Below are 19,281 nucleotides of genomic sequence, written 5' to 3'. Positions count from 1 at the left end.
CAGTCAGCCTATTAGCAAAGTTTTGAGCTGCTCACCCTCTTGCGACGAGTCCTTGATGCTGCAGCAGGATCCATCTTTCTTGCATGTAAAAGAGGCAGAGAGAGGATGGCTGCGGTAGCTTTGACTGCCGCAAGGCTACTTGGAAGGCAGGGAGGGAACAGCTTCAGCACTCAGCACCTACTGGTTTCTGATGCAGCACACAAGTCTTATCAGGAAATCATTTTCTACTAACAAGCAGGTGCTGAATGTGTGCATCTCTCTTTCTCCACAGACATCTGTTCTACTCTAAAAGGAATTTCACTGGTGAAAATCTGCATTTCATGCTTCATTTTCATCTTTTAAAAGCAGAATCTACAAGGCATCTTTAACTTCAACATGCTGATACATTTCCTCAATCACTATAAATTCCATTACACATAGTCAGGGGATCTTAATGATTGATATTTAGTACCTCTGACGTTCTGAAGAGTCTCATGCACACATATACATACACATGTGCTATTAGGTTTCATCTACACACATCCAGACAGAGAGACAGAAATTGAATAATTTGCTGTGAGTGTGAAATTTTAATAATTTGACAGGTGAAGATACATTCCAATCACCCCCAACTCCATATCTTGTAATTTAGCTGCTAGACAATCCTGTCTCACTTAATATACAGGCAATTTTCCAGCATCCAGAAAGAAATCACTCCAAGGTTACAATGTAAGCTCTTGGACACATCTTTCACTGCATGTTTGCAATGCACCATATCAATTGCAGTTCTGCAAAAAGCTGTTTCATACATACCAAATATTCCTAGCAGTCCCTGCATCTCTTTCCCAAATATGTCTTATTCCCATACTTCACACCCATCATATACCTGGCAATGTAAGCCACATACTCCATTAGCTTGTTTTCGGAAGAACATTCTTAGTGTCTTCAAGCAACCACTTTTTCCTGAAAAGCATAGAGGCAACTGGCTAGTTTTCTTTCTCAGCATTAGGTGGCAGCCAAATGTTGCAGCAGATCCACTGAGCTGGGCCATGGAAGAAAGGACCAGGGAAGCAGCATTTGGATGGAGAGCTGAATCATCCCAAATTAGAAGTAAATTGGGTCTGACACCCTGGATCAATCCCATCTCCATATCTGTGCCCAGAAGACTCTGTACTGTGGACTCTGTAATGGAGATGAAGCAGACATATGCTTTCTGTTATTCTTAATCGTGGAATTCTCATTTTAGGAGTAAATTCTTATGCTTTTACTAAAAACCATTCAAATAAGAATGGTCAAAATTAGAGGTTAGTTATGTTCCCACTAAAACGCACTGATTTCAAAAGTGTTCTGAGAAGCATACAGGGCATCATGGCAATCCTTGCTCATCCCAGACCAATTCTGTTTCTCTCTGAGGCTTTCATCACCTTTTCTCCTTTCCATATCATTGTGCTTTTTCACCTTGGTTTACTTGCACTGTTTCAGCTGAGTCCAGTACTTTTCAGTGCTGGAGAGATAAGAAGCCAAGGCTTCAGCAGGAGGTTGAGTTTTCCTCCTTGATCTCAGAAGAGGTTCTTCTAGAGCAGTGAGAGAACATTGGCACACTGGTAAAATGGAAGCTTATTTCTGGGGGTAAACAAGGACATTTTTGCTGTCACTGCACAATGCAGAGGAAACCAACTCCAATCTGAAAGTGGATGGACTCCAAGTACGAAAGTTGTCTCTGTTAAAATTCAACACCAAGACAATGGCCACATGCTCTAACCTCTCTCTGGTCCATCCCATCACAGGTCCTACCCTACTAGTTCCAGAACTAAGACCCGAGGTGAGCTGCTTAGTATTTTCTGCTTGCATGGTATATTGATGAAAGGCAGTGTATAGCCATGGTGATGCCAAGATGACTAAAGTAACTGGAGGGAAGAGAATGGTAGTACCAGGACAGGTTGTATTAAGCAGGCTCCTGCTTCTCAACTCCTGACATAATTGTAAAATGTAGCAGTTGAGAGAATGCTAATTATAAAAAATCTCCAACTGAAGCTATTTTGTGCCAGATTTGGTTACGGGGGGGGCCTCGAGGGGTGTCGGAAGACCCAACGAGAAGCGTAAAGGGAGGAGCCCGTGGTGGCCTTAGGGCTTGAGCGTCAGGCTGCGCGCTTGCTGGGTGGGGACAGCCTTACCTCCTCGGGTTAAGTTCAGCAGGGCTGGGGACTGGAGTTGTTTCCTCGATGTCCTGATCTTGTCTCTTGTCCGTCCGTCTCACTGGCAAATTGCCACCCGGGCATGAAGCCCTGCGGGCAGAGACCTCGAGCCCGATTACGGGGAGGTCGGTCAGCTCAAAGGCATAAGCCTTGCATACGCATACATCCCTTAAAGGGAAGGCTCGTGCCATGCATGCTCCTTACAGCGCTGACATGCCAAGGGTAACATCAGTCAGCCGCAATACTCAGAGGAGGCTGACCCGCTCCTCACTTACGGGCTGAGCATGCCTGAGTACCTGCCAGAGGGGCTCTTTAAGAGCCTGCCTGCTCCCCAACAGCAAGGGGGATGTGTTCTGTACCCACAAAAATTCCCTTCTGCGGGAAGGCAGGAGGATCCTTCGGTGAGTGCACACAAAGTTTCTCGTTCTCTGCTTCTGCGAAGCGTCCATAGCTAATACTGCAGCGATTTAGAGCAAAACCATACAAACACGCAATCGGCAACAGTCACGCCGTCCCCACGCATACCAACACGCACGCAAGACAGACAGCTTCGCAGAAGAGAAAAAAGACCTCATTGCAGCACCACCTCCAGCCAGTCTCAAACACTACAGCCTCCTGTCCTCCCAAAGGGAGAGCGGTATAAAACTACATCCAGCTCACTGACAGGTGGCCGGTACTTTGATAACAAAGGTCTTCGCATCCCCTCTCAAAGTGCAGCACAAGGCGTGCACCCAGATGACGAAGCCTCGGGCTATGCACCTGACTTACAGGAGAGCCCTGCGCAAGTACCTGCTGCCCGGGCAGGAAGCCCCATGGGCTCCGATGACGGAGCGGGCAGGCGCCTCAAGGCACCGCGGGCCAGGCACCTGTCGCTCACGGCTTCCACCCTGCTTACAGGGGAGCCACGCCGCACAGGCTGCCATTGCGTGGCACTGTGCCACCGCTCCAGAGGCCGGCACCCAACTTACTGGCTGGTCCCACGGCTCAGGCCTCTAAAGACCTCCCCCGAGCCGAGAAAGGGGCAGCACGGTGACTTCCGCCCGCCTTACAGGGCAGTCACTCCCAGCAGCCGCCAAAAGGCGTAGCACGGCAAAAGGCCAACTGAGCAGAGACCACAGCCCTGTCTACAGGGAGGCCACGCTGCTCTGGGCAACAGAGGGGCTCAGGAGCAACAGCGAAAGCTGGTCTGCATCCCGGGCCCTCCCCTACCTTCAGAGAAGTGCCGGTGTCCGGGCTCCCTCGCCTTCTCCTCCATCTTCGGCAACTTGCATCTTTGGCCTCCTGATGAGCTTGCAGATTCTTCACTCTTGTTGCTTGCAGTTTCTCCAAAGCCTTCCTCTTCTTGCCCACTTCTGCTTTGCAGGACCAGGGAACCGGCAGCAAGAGACAGACGAGAGACAAGATCAGGACATCGAGGAAACAACTCCAGTCCCCAGCCCCGCTGAACTTAACCCGAGGAGGTAAGGCTGTCCCCACCCAGCAAGCGCGCAGCCCGACACTCAAGCCCTAAGGCCACCACGGGCTCCTCCCTTACGCTTCTCGGTGGGTCTTCCGACACCCCTCGAGGCCCCCCCCGCCCGCGGAATGACAGGCCCACCAAGGAGCCCACCCTGCAGAAGCCCAGCTCCACGCTCTCCCCAGGCGATCGTTACACGGCGCCGTGCAGAACGCGCCCAGAGGAAAAAGAGAGGCTGCAGATGGGCAGGCGACACTCATACGGGCCTGCTCCAGAGACCACGTTCTGCAGGAGCACCTGCCAGGGCGTCCCCTCCGGCCTGCCAGGGGGGCTGCCCTTCTTGCCCTTGCCAGCCCGTGCTGCAGAAGCAGCATCCCCCTCCAACAGCACGTCTGTGCAGAAGGCTTGAGGCTTGCCTGGAGACATCCAGGCGGGTTGGAGGCCTGTGAGAAAGGGCCAGGACTCCGGGCACCGAAGGCTGGGGAGGGGCCGGGCAATGCATGCGGAAGAGACTCACCCCTCACTTGCACGGGGGGCTCACTCCGCAAGCAGGCTCGGAAAAGCGGCCTCTTCTCAAGGAGCCAAAGGAGCAGCTGGGCCTCTGCACTGCAGGGAGCCCATGGTGCTTGAGGCACCAGGGGCCCCTCTGCTTCTCAGAGAGGCAGCTCTGATGGCCTTCACCCTGGTAACAGAGTTCTCACTCGGCCGAGGCTGTCAGCAGGGCGCAGCGCCGTAAAGGCAGAGGCCGGAGCCCCGGTTGCTGGGACAGCAGGGCTCAGGAGAGCTCTGTGCTCCCCCCGCCCCACACGCAGCAGCAGGAATGCCACTGGCATCCTACTTTACAAGGTGCTCACCCTGGCTGCCTAGCGAAAGCAGCATCAAGGCAAGAGGCCGCTGCGCCAGCGACCCACACCCTGATTACAGGGAGGCCAGAAGGGTCTTCCTCTCTGGGCCTGGAATTACTGGGTACTCACAGTGCACAGACTGCCACCCGGGCATGAAGCCCTGCGGGCAGAGACCTCGAGCCCGATTACGGGGAGGTCGGTCAGCTCAAAGGCATAAGCCTTGCATACGCATACATCCCTTAAAGGGAAGGCTCGTGCCATGCATGCTCCTTACAGCGCTGACATGCCAAGGGTAACATCAGTCAGCCGCAATACTCAGAGGAGGCTGACCCGCTCCTCACTTACGGGCTGAGCATGCCTGAGTACCTGCCAGAGGGGCTCTTTAAGAGCCTGCCTGCTCCCCAACAGCAAGGGGGATGTGTTCTGTACCCACAAAAATTCCCTTCTGCGGGAAGGCAGGAGGATCCTTCGGTGAGTGCACACAAAGTTTCTCGTTCTCTGCTTCTGCGAAGCGTCCATAGCTAATACTGCAGCGATTTAGAGCAAAACCATACAAACACGCAATCCGCAACAGTCACGCCGTCCCCACGCATACCAACACGCACGCAAGACAGACAGCTTCGCAGAAGAGAAAAAAGACCTCATTGCAGCACCACCTCCAGCCAGTCTCAAACACTACAGCCTCCTGTCCTCCCAAAGGGAGAGCGGTATAAAACTACATCCAGCTCACTGACAGGTGGCCGGTACTTTGATAACAAAGGTCTTCGCATCCCCTCTCAAAGTGCAGCACAAGGCGTGCACCCAGATGACGAAGCCTCGGGCTATGCACCTGACTTACAGGAGAGCCCTGCGCAAGTACCTGCTGCCCGGGCAGGAAGCCCCATGGGCTCCGATGACGGAGCGGGCAGGCGCCTCAAGGCACCGCGGGCCAGGCACCTGTCGCTCACGGCTTCCACCCTGCTTACAGGGGAGCCACGCCGCACAGGCTGCCATTGCGTGGCACTGTGCCACCGCTCCAGAGGCCGGCACCCAACTTACTGGCTGGTCCCACGGCTCAGGCCTCTAAAGACCTCCCCCGAGCCGAGAAAGGGGCAGCACGGTGACTTCCGCCCGCCTTACAGGGCAGTCACTCCCAGCAGCCGCCAAAAGGCGTAGCACGGCAAAAGGCCAACTGAGCAGAGACCACAGCCCTGTCTACAGGGAGGCCACGCTGCTCTGGGCAACAGAGGGGCTCAGGAGCAACAGCGAAAGCTGATCTGCATCCCGGCCCTGCCTTCAAGGAGGAGCCAGGCTCCAGGCAAGGGTCCCCCTCGCCTTCTCCTCAGTTGTCTGTCTACCTTCAGCCTCGTAACCACCTCGTGGATTCTGTACTCTCATTGCTTGCAATTTCTCCAAAGCTGGCGCCTTCTTGCCCACTTCTGCCTTTACAGAAGTGGGAAACTGTGAGCAGGAGACAGACAGAATACTGTCTCTGTAATTAAAGGCCCACAGAGGCAGGGCACACCTCTGCTCCCTGCAATCAGGGCGCAGGTCCACCAGTGGCCTCTTGACTTGATGCTGCTGTCGCTGGGCAGCCAGGGTGAGCACCTTCTAAGCCGGACACCTGTGGCATTCTTGGTGCTGGGAGGGAGGCAGGGGGAGCACAGAGCTCTCTTGAGTCCTGCCCTCCCAGCAACCGGGGCTCCGGCCTCTGCCCTAACGGTGCTGCACCCTGCTGACAGCGTCTGGCCGAGCAAGAACTCTGTAACCGGGGTGAAGGCCACCAGAGCTGCGTCTCCGAGAAGCAGAGAGGCCTCTGCTGCCTTGAGCACTATGGGCTCCCTGCAGTGCAGGGACTGAGCTGTTTCCTTTGGCCCCTTGGGATGAGGCAGCTGTTCCGAGCCCAGTTGCAGAATGAGCCCCCCGTGCAAGTGAGGGGTGAGTCTCCTCTGCGTGTGTTGCCCGGCCCCTCCCCAGCCTTCAGTGCCCGGAGTCCCAGCCCTCCCACACTGGCCTCCAACCCGCCTGGATGTCTCCAGGCAAGCCTCAAGCCTGCTGTGCAGACGTGCTGCTGGAGAGGGATGCTGCTTCTGCAGCACGGGCTGGCAAGGGCAAGAAGGGCGGCCTCCCTGGCGGGCCGGGGGGGATGCCCTGGCGGGCGCTCCTGCAGAACGTGGTCTCTGGAGCAGGCCCGTATGAATGTCGCCTGCCCACCAGAAGCCTCTGTTTTTCCTCCAGGTGCGTTCCGCACGGCGCCGTGTAACGACTGCCCAGGGAGAGCGTGGAGCTGGGCTTCTGCGGAGTGGGCTCCTTGGTGGGCCTGTCATTCCGTGGGCGGGGGGGCCTCAAGGGGTGTCGGAAGACCCACCGAGAAGCGTAAGGGAGGAGCCCGTGGTGGCCTTAGGGCTTGAGTGTCGGGCTGCGCGCTTGCTGGGTGGGGACAGCCTTACCTCCTCGGGTTAAGTTCAGCGGGGCTGGGGACTGGAGTTGTTTCCTCGATGTCCTGATCTTGTCTCTTGTCCGTCCGTCTCGCTGGCAAATTGCCACCCGGGCATGAAGCCCTGCGGGCAGAGACCTCGAGCCCGATTACGGGGAGGTCGGTCAGCTCAAAGGCATAAGCCTTGCATACGCATACATCCCTTAAAGGGAAGGCTCGTGCCATGCATGCTCCTTACAGCGCTGACATGCCAAGGGTAACATCAGTCAGCCGCAATACTCAGAGGAGGCTGACCCGCTCCTCACTTACGGGCTGAGCATGCCTGAGTACCTGCCAGAGGGGCTCTTTAAGAGCCTGCCTGCTCCCCAACAGCAAGGGGGATGTGTTCTGTACCCACAAAAATTCCCTTCTGCGGGAAGGCAGGAGGATCCTTCGGTGAGTGCACACAAAGTTTCTCGTTCTCTGCTTCTGCGAAGCGTCCATAGCTAATACTGCAGCGATTTAGAGCAAAACCATACAAACGCGCAATCCGCAACAGTCACGCCGTCCCCACGCATACCAACACGCACGCAAGACAGACAGCTTCGCAGAAGAGAAAAAAGACCTCATTGCAGCACCACCTCCAGCCAGTCTCAAACACTACAGCCTCCTGTCCTCCCAAAGGGAGAGCGGTATAAAACTACATCCAGCTCACTGACAGGTGGCCGGTACTTTGATAACAAAGGTCTTCGCATCCCCTCTCAAAGTGCAGCACAAGGCGTGCACCCAGATGACGAAGCCTCGGGCTATGCACCTGACTTACAGGAGAGCCCTGCGCAAGTACCTGCTGCCCGGGCAGGAAGCCCCATGGGCTCCGATGACGGAGCGGGCAGGCGCCTCAAGGCACCGCGGGCCAGGCACCTGTCGCTCACGGCTTCCACCCTGCTTACGGGGGAGCCACGCCGCACAGGCTGCCATTGCGTGGCACTGTGCCACCGCTCCAGAGGCCGGCACCCAACTTACTGGCTGGTCCCACGGCTCAGGCCTCTAAAGACCTCCCCCGAGCCGAGAAAGGGGCAGCACGGTGACTTCCGCCCGCCTTACAGGGCAGTCACTCCCAGCAGCCGCCAAAAGGCGTAGCACGGCAAAAGGCCAACTGAGCAGAGACCACAGCCCTGTCTACAGGGAGGCCACGCTGCTCTGGGCAACAGAGGGGCTCAGGAGCAACAGCGAAAGCTGGTCTGCATCCCGGGCCCTCCCCTACCTTCAGAGAAGTGCCGGTGTCCGGGCTCCCTCGCCTTCTCCTCCATCTTCGGCAACTTGCATCTTTGGCCTCCTGATGAGCTTGCAGATTCTTCACTCTTGTTGCTTGCAGTTTCTCCAAAGCCTTCCTCTTCTTGCCCACTTCTGCTTTGCAGGACCAGGGAACCGGCAGCAAGAGACAGACGAGAGACAAGATCAGGACATCGAGGAAACAACTCCAGTCCCCAGCCCCGCTGAACTTAACCCGAGGAGGTAAGGCTGTCCCCACCCAGCAAGCGCGCAGCCCGACACTCAAGCCCTAAGGCCACCACGGGCTCCTCCCTTACGCTTCTCGGTGGGTCTTCCGACACCCCTCGAGGCCCCCCCCCGCCCGCGGAATGACAGGCCCACCAAGGAGCCCACCCTGCAGAAGCCCAGCTCCACGCTCTCCCCAGGCGATCGTTACACGGCGCCGTGCAGAACGCGCCCAGAGGAAAAAGAGAGGCTGCAGATGGGCAGGCGACACTCATACGGGCCTGCTCCAGAGACCACGTTCTGCAGGAGCACCTGCCAGGGCGTCCCCTCCGGCCTGCCAGGGGGGCTGCCCTTCTTGCCCTTGCCAGCCCGTGCTGCAGAAGCAGCATCCCCCTCCAACAGCACGTCTGTGCAGAAGGCTTGAGGCTTGCCTGGAGACATCCAGGCGGGTTGGAGGCCTGTGAGAAAGGGCCAGGACTCCGGGCACCGAAGGCTGGGGAGGGGCCGGGCAATGCATGCGGAAGAGACTCACCCCTCACTTGCACGGGGGGCTCACTCCGCAAGCAGGCTCGGAAAAGCGGCCTCTTCTCAAGGAGCCAAAGGAGCAGCTGGGCCTCTGCACTGCAGGGAGCCCATGGTGCTTGAGGCACCAGGGGCCCCTCTGCTTCTCAGAGAGGCAGCTCTGATGGCCTTCACCCTGGTAACAGAGTTCTCACTCGGCCGAGGCTGTCAGCAGGGCGCAGCGCCGTAAAGGCAGAGGCCGGAGCCCCGGTTGCTGGGACAGCAGGGCTCAGGAGAGCTCTGTGCTCCCCCCGCCCCACACGCAGCAGCAGGAATGCCACTGGCATCCTACTTTACAAGGTGCTCACCCTGGCTGCCTAGCGAAAGCAGCATCAAGGCAAGAGGCCGCTGCGCCAGCGACCCACACCCTGATTACAGGGAGGCCAGAAGGGTCTTCCTCTCTGGGCCTGGAATTACTGGGTACTCACAGTGCACAGACTGCCACCCGGGCATGAAGCCCTGCGGGCAGAGACCTCGAGCCCGATTACGGGGAGGTCGGTCAGCTCAAAGGCATAAGCCTTGCATACGCATACATCCCTTAAAGGGAAGGCTCGTGCCATGCATGCTCCTTACAGCGCTGACATGCCAAGGGTAACATCAGTCAGCCGCAATACTCAGAGGAGGCTGACCCGCTCCTCACTTACGGGCTGAGCATGCCTGAGTACCTGCCAGAGGGGCTCTTTAAGAGCCTGCCTGCTCCCCAACAGCAAGGGGGATGTGTTCTGTACCCACAAAAATTCCCTTCTGCGGGAAGGCAGGAGGATCCTTCGGTGAGTGCACACAAAGTTTCTCGTTCTCTGCTTCTGCGAAGCGTCCATAGCTAATACTGCAGCGATTTAGAGCAAAACCATACAAACACGCAATCCGCAACAGTCACGCCGTCCCCACGCATACCAACACGCACGCAAGACAGACAGCTTCGCAGAAGAGAAAAAAGACCTCATTGCAGCACCACCTCCAGCCAGTCTCAAACACTACAGCCTCCTGTCCTCCCAAAGGGAGAGCGGTATAAAACTACATCCAGCTCACTGACAGGTGGCCGGTACTTTGATAACAAAGGTCTTCGCATCCCCTCTCAAAGTGCAGCACAAGGCGTGCACCCAGATGACGAAGCCTCGGGCTATGCACCTGACTTACAGGAGAGCCCTGCGCAAGTACCTGCTGCCCGGGCAGGAAGCCCCATGGGCTCCGATGACGGAGCGGGCAGGCGCCTCAAGGCACCGCGGGCCAGGCACCTGTCGCTCACGGCTTCCACCCTGCTTACAGGGGAGCCACGCCGCACAGGCTGCCATTGCGTGGCACTGTGCCACCGCTCCAGAGGCCGGCACCCAACTTACTGGCTGGTCCCACGGCTCAGGCCTCTAAAGACCTCCCCCGAGCCGAGAAAGGGGCAGCACGGTGACTTCCGCCCGCCTTACAGGGCAGTCACTCCCAGCAGCCGCCAAAAGGCGTAGCACGGCAAAAGGCCAACTGAGCAGAGACCACAGCCCTGTCTACAGGGAGGCCACGCTGCTCTGGGCAACAGAGGGGCTCAGGAGCAACAGCGAAAGCTGATCTGCATCCCGGCCCTGCCTTCAAGGAGGAGCCAGGCTCCAGGCAAGGGTCCCCCTCGCCTTCTCCTCAGTTGTCTGTCTACCTTCAGCCTCGTAACCACCTCGTGGATTCTGTACTCTCATTGCTTGCAATTTCTCCAAAGCTGGCGCCTTCTTGCCCACTTCTGCCTTTACAGAAGTGGGAAACTGTGAGCAGGAGACAGACAGAATACTGTCTCTGTAATTAAAGGCCCACAGAGGCAGGGCACACCTCTGCTCCCTGCAATCAGGGCGCAGGTCCACCAGTGGCCTCTTGACTTGATGCTGCTGTCGCTGGGCAGCCAGGGTGAGCACCTTCTAAGCCGGACACCTGTGGCATTCTTGGTGCTGGGAGGGAGGCAGGGGGAGCACAGAGCTCTCTTGAGTCCTGCCCTCCCAGCAACCGGGGCTCCGGCCTCTGCCCTAACGGTGCTGCACCCTGCTGACAGCGTCTGGCCGAGCAAGAACTCTGTAACCGGGGTGAAGGCCACCAGAGCTGCGTCTCCGAGAAGCAGAGAGGCCTCTGCTGCCTTGAGCACTATGGGCTCCCTGCAGTGCAGGGACTGAGCTGTTTCCTTTGGCCCCTTGGGATGAGGCAGCTGTTCCGAGCCCAGTTGCAGAATGAGCCCCCCGTGCAAGTGAGGGGTGAGTCTCCTCTGCGTGTGTTGCCCGGCCCCTCCCCAGCCTTCAGTGCCCGGAGTCCCAGCCCTCCCACACTGGCCTCCAACCCGCCTGGATGTCTCCAGGCAAGCCTCAAGCCTGCTGTGCAGACGTGCTGCTGGAGAGGGATGCTGCTTCTGCAGCACGGGCTGGCAAGGGCAAGAAGGGCGGCCTCCCTGGCGGGCCGGGGGGGATGCCCTGGCGGGCGCTCCTGCAGAACGTGGTCTCTGGAGCAGGCCCGTATGAATGTCGCCTGCCCACCAGAAGCCTCTGTTTTTCCTCCAGGTGCGTTCCGCACGGCGCCGTGTAACGACTGCCCAGGGAGAGCGTGGAGCTGGGCTTCTGCGGAGTGGGCTCCTTGGTGGGCCTGTCATTCCGTGGGCGGGGGGGCCTCAAGGGGTGTCGGAAGACCCACCGAGAAGCGTAAGGGAGGAGCCCGTGGTGGCCTTAGGGCTTGAGTGTCGGGCTGCGCGCTTGCTGGGTGGGGACAGCCTTACCTCCTCGGGTTAAGTTCAGCAGGGCTGGGGACTGGAGTTGTTTCCTCGATGTCCTGATCTTGTCTCTTGTCCGTCCGTCTCGCTGGCAAATTGCCACCCGGGCATGAAGCCCTGCGGGCAGAGACCTCGAGCCCGATTACGGGGAGGTCGGTCAGCTCAAAGGCATAAGCCTTGCATACGCATACATCCCTTAAAGGGAAGGCTCGTGCCATGCATGCTCCTTACAGCGCTGACATGCCAAGGGTAACATCAGTCAGCCGCAATACTCAGAGGAGGCTGACCCGCTCCTCACTTACGGGCTGAGCATGCCTGAGTACCTGCCAGAGGGGCTCTTTAAGAGCCTGCCTGCTCCCCAACAGCAAGGGGGATGTGTTCTGTACCCACAAAAATTCCCTTCTGCGGGAAGGCAGGAGGATCCTTCGGTGAGTGCACACAAAGTTTCTCGTTCTCTGCTTCTGCGAAGCGTCCATAGCTAATACTGCAGCGATTTAGAGCAAAACCATACAAACACGCAATCCGCAACAGTCACGCCGTCCCCACGCATACCAACACGCACGCAAGACAGACAGCTTCGCAGAAGAGAAAAAAGACCTCATTGCAGCACCACCTCCAGCCAGTCTCAAACACTACAGCCTCCTGTCCTCCCAAAGGGAGAGCGGTATAAAACTACATCCAGCTCACTGACAGGTGGCCGGTACTTTGATAACAAAGGTCTTCGCATCCCCTCTCAAAGTGCAGCACAAGGCGTGCACCCAGATGACGAAGCCTCGGGCTATGCACCTGACTTACAGGAGAGCCCTGCGCAAGTACCTGCTGCCCGGGCAGGAAGCCCCATGGGCTCCGATGACGGAGCGGGCAGGCGCCTCAAGGCACCGCGGGCCAGGCACCTGTCGCTCACGGCTTCCACCCTGCTTACAGGGGAGCCACGCCGCACAGGCTGCCATTGCGTGGCACTGTGCCACCGCTCCAGAGGCCGGCACCCAACTTACTGGCTGGTCCCACGGCTCAGGCCTCTAAAGACCTCCCCCGAGCCGAGAAAGGGGCAGCACGGTGACTTCCGCCCGCCTTACAGGGCAGTCACTCCCAGCAGCCGCCAAAAGGCGTAGCACGGCAAAAGGCCAACTGAGCAGAGACCACAGCCCTGTCTACAGGGAGGCCACGCTGCTCTGGGCAACAGAGGGGCTCAGGAGCAACAGTGAAAGCTGGTCTGCATCCCGGGCCCTCCCCTACCTTCAGAGAAGTGCCGGTGTCCGGGCTCCCTCGCCTTCTCCTCCATCTTCGGCAACTTGCATCTTTGGCCTCCTGATGAGCTTGCAGATTCTTCACTCTTGTTGCTTGCAGTTTCTCCAAAGCCTTCCTCTTCTTGCCCACTTCTGCTTTGCAGGACCAGGGAACCGGCAGCAAGAGACAGACGAGAGACAAGATCAGGACATCGAGGAAACAACTCCAGTCCCCAGCCCCGCTGAACTTAACCCGAGGAGGTAAGGCTGTCCCCACCCAGCAAGCGCGCAGCCCGACACTCAAGCCCTAAGGCCACCACGGGCTCCTCCCTTACGCTTCTCGGTGGGTCTTCCGACACCCCTCGAGGCCCCCCCCGCCCGCGGAATGACAGGCCCACCAAGGAGCCCACCCTGCAGAAGCCCAGCTCCACGCTCTCCCCAGGCGATCGTTACACGGCGCCGTGCAGAACGCGCCCAGAGGAAAAAGAGAGGCTGCAGATGGGCAGGCGACACTCATACGGGCCTGCTCCAGAGACCACGTTCTGCAGGAGCACCTGCCAGGGCGTCCCCTCCGGCCTGCCAGGGGGGCTGCCCTTCTTGCCCTTGCCAGCCCGTGCTGCAGAAGCAGCATCCCCCTCCAACAGCACGTCTGTGCAGAAGGCTTGAGGCTTGCCTGGAGACATCCAGGCGGGTTGGAGGCCTGTGAGAAAGGGCCAGGACTCCGGGCACCGAAGGCTGGGGAGGGGCCGGGCAATGCATGCGGAAGAGACTCACCCCTCACTTGCACGGGGGGCTCACTCCGCAAGCAGGCTCGGAAAAGCGGCCTCTTCTCAAGGAGCCAAAGGAGCAGCTGGGCCTCTGCACTGCAGGGAGCCCATGGTGCTTGAGGCACCAGGGGCCCCTCTGCTTCTCAGAGAGGCAGCTCTGATGGCCTTCACCCTGGTAACAGAGTTCTCACTCGGCCGAGGCTGTCAGCAGGGCGCAGCGCCGTAAAGGCAGAGGCCGGAGCCCCGGTTGCTGGGACAGCAGGGCTCAGGAGAGCTCTGTGCTCCCCCCGCCCCACACGCAGCAGCAGGAATGCCACTGGCATCCTACTTTACAAGGTGCTCACCCTGGCTGCCTAGCGAAAGCAGCATCAAGGCAAGAGGCCGCTGCGCCAGCGACCCACACCCTGATTACAGGGAGGCCAGAAGGGTCTTCCTCTCTGGGCCTGGAATTACTGGGTACTCACAGTGCACAGACTGCCACCCGGGCATGAAGCCCTGCGGGCAGAGACCTCGAGCCCGATTACGGGGAGGTCGGTCAGCTCAAAGGCATAAGCCTTGCATACGCATACATCCCTTAAAGGGAAGGCTCGTGCCATGCATGCTCCTTACAGCGCTGACATGCCAAGGGTAACATCAGTCAGCCGCAATACTCAGAGGAGGCTGACCCGCTCCTCACTTACGGGCTGAGCATGCCTGAGTACCTGCCAGAGGGGCTCTTTAAGAGCCTGCCTGCTCCCCAACAGCAAGGGGGATGTGTTCTGTACCCACAAAAATTCCCTTCTGCGGGAAGGCAGGAGGATCCTTCGGTGAGTGCACACAAAGTTTCTCGTTCTCTGCTTCTGCGAAGCGTCCATAGCTAATACTGCAGCGATTTAGAGCAAAACCATACAAACACGCAATCCGCAACAGTCACGCCGTCCCCACGCATACCAACACGCACGCAAGACAGACAGCTTCGCAGAAGAGAAAAAAGACCTCATTGCAGCACCACCTCCAGCCAGTCTCAAACACTACAGCCTCCTGTCCTCCCAAAGGGAGAGCGGTATAAAACTACATCCAGCTCACTGACAGGTGGCCGGTACTTTGATAACAAAGGTCTTCGCATCCCCTCTCAAAGTGCAGCACAAGGCGTGCACCCAGATGACGAAGCCTCGGGCTATGCACCTGACTTACAGGAGAGCCCTGCGCAAGTACCTGCTGCCCGGGCAGGAAGCCCCATGGGCTCCGATGACGGAGCGGGCAGGCGCCTCAAGGCACCGCGGGCCAGGCACCTGTCGCTCACGGCTTCCACCCTGCTTACAGGGGAGCCACGCCGCACAGGCTGCCATTGCGTGGCACTGTGCCACCGCTCCAGAGGCCGGCACCCAACTTACTGGCTGGTCCCACGGCTCAGGCCTCTAAAGACCTCCCCCGAGCCGAGAAAGGGGCAGCACGGTGACTTCCGCCCGCCTTACAGGGCAGTCACTCCCAGCAGCCGCCAAAAGGCGTAGCACGGCAAAAGGCCAACTGAGCAGAGACCACAGCCCTGTCTACAGGGAGGCCACGCTGCTCTGGGCAACAGAGGGGCTCAGGAGCAACAGCGAAAGCTGGTCTGCATCCCGGGCCCTCCCCTACCTTCAGAGAAGTGCCGGTGTCCGGGCTCCCTCGCCTTCTCCTCCATCTTCGGCAACTTGCATCTTTGGCCTCCTGATGAGCTTGCAGATTCTTCACTCTTGTTGCTTGCAGTTTCTCCAAAGCCTTCCTCTTCTTGCCCACTTCTGCTTTGCAGGACCAGGGAACCGGCAGCAAGAGACAGACGAGAGACAAGATCAGGACATCGAGGAAACAACTCCAGTCCCCAGCCCCGCTGAACTTAACCCGAGGAGGTAAGGCTGTCCCCACCCAGCAAGCGCGCAGCCCGACACTCAAGCCCTAAGGCCACCACGGGCTCCTCCCTTACGCTTCTCGGTGGGTCTTCCGACACCCCTCGAGGCCCCCCCCGCCCGCGGAATGACAGGCCCACCAAGGAGCCCACCCTGCAGAAGCCCAGCTCCACGCTCTCCCCAGGCGATCGTTACACGGCGCCGTGCAGAACGCGCCCAGAGGAAAAAGAGAGGCTGCAGATGGGCAGGCGACACTCATACGGGCCTGCTCCAGAGACCACGTTCTGCAGGAGCACCTGCCAGGGCGTCCCCTCCGGCCTGCCAGGGGGGCTGCCCTTCTTGCCCTTGCCAGCCCGTGCTGCAGAAGCAGCATCCCCCTCCAACAGCACGTCTGTGCAGAAGGCTTGAGGCTTGCCTGGAGACATCCAGGCGGGTTGGAGGCCTGTGAGAAAGGGCCAGGACTCCGGGCACCGAAGGCTGGGGAGGGGCCGGGCAATGCATGCGGAAGAGACTCACCCCTCACTTGCACGGGGGGCTCACTCCGCAAGCAGGCTCGGAAAAGCGGCCTCTTCTCAAGGAGCCAAAGGAGCAGCTGGGCCTCTGCACTGCAGGGAGCCCATGGTGCTTGAGGCACCAGGGGCCCCTCTGCTTCTCAGAGAGGCAGCTCTGATGGCCTTCACCCTGGTAACAGAGTTCTCACTCGGCCGAGGCTGTCAGCAGGGCGCAGCGCCGTAAAGGCAGAGGCCGGAGCCCCGGTTGCTGGGACAGCAGGGCTCAGGAGAGCTCTGTGCTCCCCCCGCCCCACACGCAGCAGCAGGAATGCCACTGGCATCCTACTTTACAAGGTGCTCACCCTGGCTGCCTAGCGAAAGCAGCATCAAGGCAAGAGGCCGCTGCGCCAGCGACCCACACCCTGATTACAGGGAGGCCAGAAGGGTCTTCCTCTCTGGGCCTGGAATTACTGGGTACTCACAGTGCACAGACTGCCACCCGGGCATGAAGCCCTGCGGGCAGAGACCTCGAGCCCGATTACGGGGAGGTCGGTCAGCTCAAAGGCATAAGCCTTGCATACGCATACATCCCTTAAAGGGAAGGCTCGTGCCATGCATGCTCCTTACAGCGCTGACATGCCAAGGGTAACATCAGTCAGCCGCAATACTCAGAGGAGGCTGACCCGCTCCTCACTTACGGGCTGAGCATGCCTGAGTACCTGCCAGAGGGGCTCTTTAAGAGCCTGCCTGCTCCCCAACAGCAAGGGGGATGTGTTCTGTACCCACAAAAATTCCCTTCTGCGGGAAGGCAGGAGGATCCTTCGGTGAGTGCACACAAAGTTTCTCGTTCTCTGCTTCTGCGAAGCGTCCATAGCTAATACTGCAGCGATTTAGAGCAAAACCATACAAACACGCAATCCGCAACAGTCACGCCGTCCCCACGCATACCAACACGCACGCAAGACAGACAGCTTCGCAGAAGAGAAAAAAGACCTCATTGCAGCACCACCTCCAGCCAGTCTCAAACACTACAGCCTCCTGTCCTCCCAAAGGGAGAGCGGTATAAAACTACATCCAGCTCACTGACAGGTGGCCGGTACTTTGATAACAAAGGTCTTCGCATCCCCTCTCAAAGTGCAGCACAAGGCGTGCACCCAGATGACGAAGCCTCGGGCTATGCACCTGACTTACAGGAGAGCCCTGCGCAAGTACCTGCTGCCCGGGCAGGAAGCCCCATGGGCTCCGATGACGGAGCGGGCAGGCGCCTCAAGGCACCGCGGGCCAGGCACCTGTCGCTCACGGCTTCCACCCTGCTTACAGGGGAGCCACGCCGCACAGGCTGCCATTGCGTGGCACTGTGCCACCGCTCCAGAGGCCGGCACCCAACTTACTGGCTGGTCCCACGGCTCAGGCCTCTAAAGACCTCCCCCGAGCCGAGAAAGGGGCAGCACGGTGACTTCCGCCCGCCTTACAGGGCAGTCACTCCCAGCAGCCGCCAAAAGGCGTAGCACGGCAAAAGGCCAACTGAGCAGAGACCACAGCCCTGTCTACAGGGAGGCCACGCTGCTCTGGGCAACAGAGGGGCTCAGGAGCAACAGCGAAAGCTGATCTGCATCCCGGCCCTGCCTTCAAGGAGGAGCCAGGCTCCAGGCAAGGGTCCCCCTCGCCTTCTCCTCAGTTGTCTGTCTACCTTCAGCCTCGTAACCACCTCGTGGATTCTGTACTCTCATTGCTTGCAATTTCTCCAAAGCTGGCGCCTTCTTGCCCACTTCTGCCTTTACAGAAGTGGGAAACTGTGAGCAGGAGACAGACAGAATACTGTCTCTGTAATTAAAGGCCCACAGAGGCAGGGCACACCTCTGCTCCCTGCAATCAGGGCGCAGGTCCACCAGTGGCCTCTTGACTTGATGCTGCTGTCGCTGGGCAGCCAGGGTGAGCACCTTCTAAGCCGGACACCTGTGGCATTCTTGGTGCTGGGAGGGAGGCAGGGGGAGCACAGAGCTCTCTTGAGTCCTGCCCTCCCAGCAACCGGGGCTCCGGCCTCTGCCCTAACGGTGCTGCACCCTGCTGACAGCGTCTGGCCGAGCAAGAACTCTGTAACCGGGGTGAAGGCCACCAGAGCTGCGTCTCCGAGAAGCAGAGAGGCCTCTGCTGCCTTGAGCACTATGGGCTCCCTGCAGTGCAGGGACTGAGCTGTTTCCTTTGGCCCCTTGGGATGAGGCAGCTGTTCCGAGCCCAGTTGCAGAATGAGCCCCCCGTGCAAGTGAGGGGTGAGTCTCCTCTGCGTGTGTTGCCCGGCCCCTCCCCAGCCTTCAGTGCCCGGAGTCCCAGCCCTCCCACACTGGCCTCCAACCCGCCTGGATGTCTCCAGGCAAGCCTCAAGCCTGCTGTGCAGACGTGCTGCTGGAGAGGGATGCTGCTTCTGCAGCACGGGCTGGCAAGGGCAAGAAGGGCGGCCTCCCTGGCGGGCCGGGGGGGATGCCCTGGCGGGCGCTCCTGCAGAACGTGGTCTCTGGAGCAGGCCCGTATGAATGTCGCCTGCCCACCAGAAGCCTCTGTTTTTCCTCCAGGTGCGTTCCGCACGGCGCCGTGTAACGACTGCCCAGGGAGAGCGTGGAGCTGGGCTTCTGCGGAGTGGGCTCCTTGGTGGGCCTGTCATTCCGTGGGCGGGGGGGCCTCAAGGGGTGTCGGAAGACCCACCGAGAAGCGTAAGGGAGGAGCCCGTGGTGGCCTTAGGGCTTGAGTGTCGGGCTGCGCGCTTGCTGGGTGGGGACAGCCTTACCTCCTCGGGTTAAGTTCAGCAGGGCTGGGGACTGGAGTTGTTTCCTCGATGTCCTGATCTTGTCTCTTGTCCGTCCGTCTCGCTGGCAAATTGCCACCCGGGCATGAAGCCCTGCGGGCAGAGACCTCGAGCCCGATTACGGGGAGGTCGGTCAGCTCAAAGGCATAAGCCTTGCATACGCATACATCCCTTAAAGGGAAGGCTCGTGCCATGCATGCTCCTTACAGCGCTGACATGCCAAGGGTAACATCAGTCAGCCGCAATACTCAGAGGAGGCTGACCCGCTCCTCACTTACGGGCTGAGCATGCCTGAGTACCTGCCAGAGGGGCTCTTTAAGAGCCTGCCTGCTCCCCAACAGCAAGGGGGATGTGTTCTGTACCCACAAAAATTCCCTTCTGCGGGAAGGCAGGAGGATCCTTCGGTGAGTGCACACAAAGTTTCTCGTTCTCTGCTTCTGCGAAGCGTCCATAGCTAATACTGCAGCGATTTAGAGCAAAACCAT

The 19,281-nt window shown here is 59.0% G+C and overlaps 1 long non-coding RNA gene across 5 annotated transcripts in view; it reads right to left on the bottom strand.

Moving 5' to 3' along the window:
- Window positions 1–567: 567 nt before the first annotated feature.
- LOC136994258 (uncharacterized) overlaps window positions 568–19,281 on the bottom strand; it is a 24,308-nt gene continuing 5,594 nt past the window's right edge. The window contains exons 3-7 of one of the 5 annotated variants that reach the window (XR_010886423.1): window positions 15,258–15,403; window positions 12,887–13,029; window positions 8,135–8,277; window positions 3,384–3,526; window positions 568–1,161 (exon numbers count right to left, since the gene is read on the bottom strand). This is a non-coding gene — a long non-coding RNA (uncharacterized lncRNA). Of the gene's footprint in view, window positions 1,162–3,383; window positions 3,530–8,134; window positions 8,281–12,886; window positions 13,033–15,257; window positions 15,404–19,281 lie in introns of all 5 variants that reach the window. The other 4 variants (XR_010886425.1, XR_010886424.1, XR_010886422.1 and 1 more) reach the window with 4 other exon arrangements.

The sequence above is a fragment of the Apteryx mantelli genome, chromosome 26 (assembly GCF_036417845.1).
Source record: "Apteryx mantelli isolate bAptMan1 chromosome 26, bAptMan1.hap1, whole genome shotgun sequence".
In the NCBI taxonomy this organism is placed as follows: domain Eukaryota; kingdom Metazoa; phylum Chordata; class Aves; order Apterygiformes; family Apterygidae; genus Apteryx; species Apteryx mantelli.
This window is presented reverse-complemented; position numbering and strand designations above follow the sequence as displayed.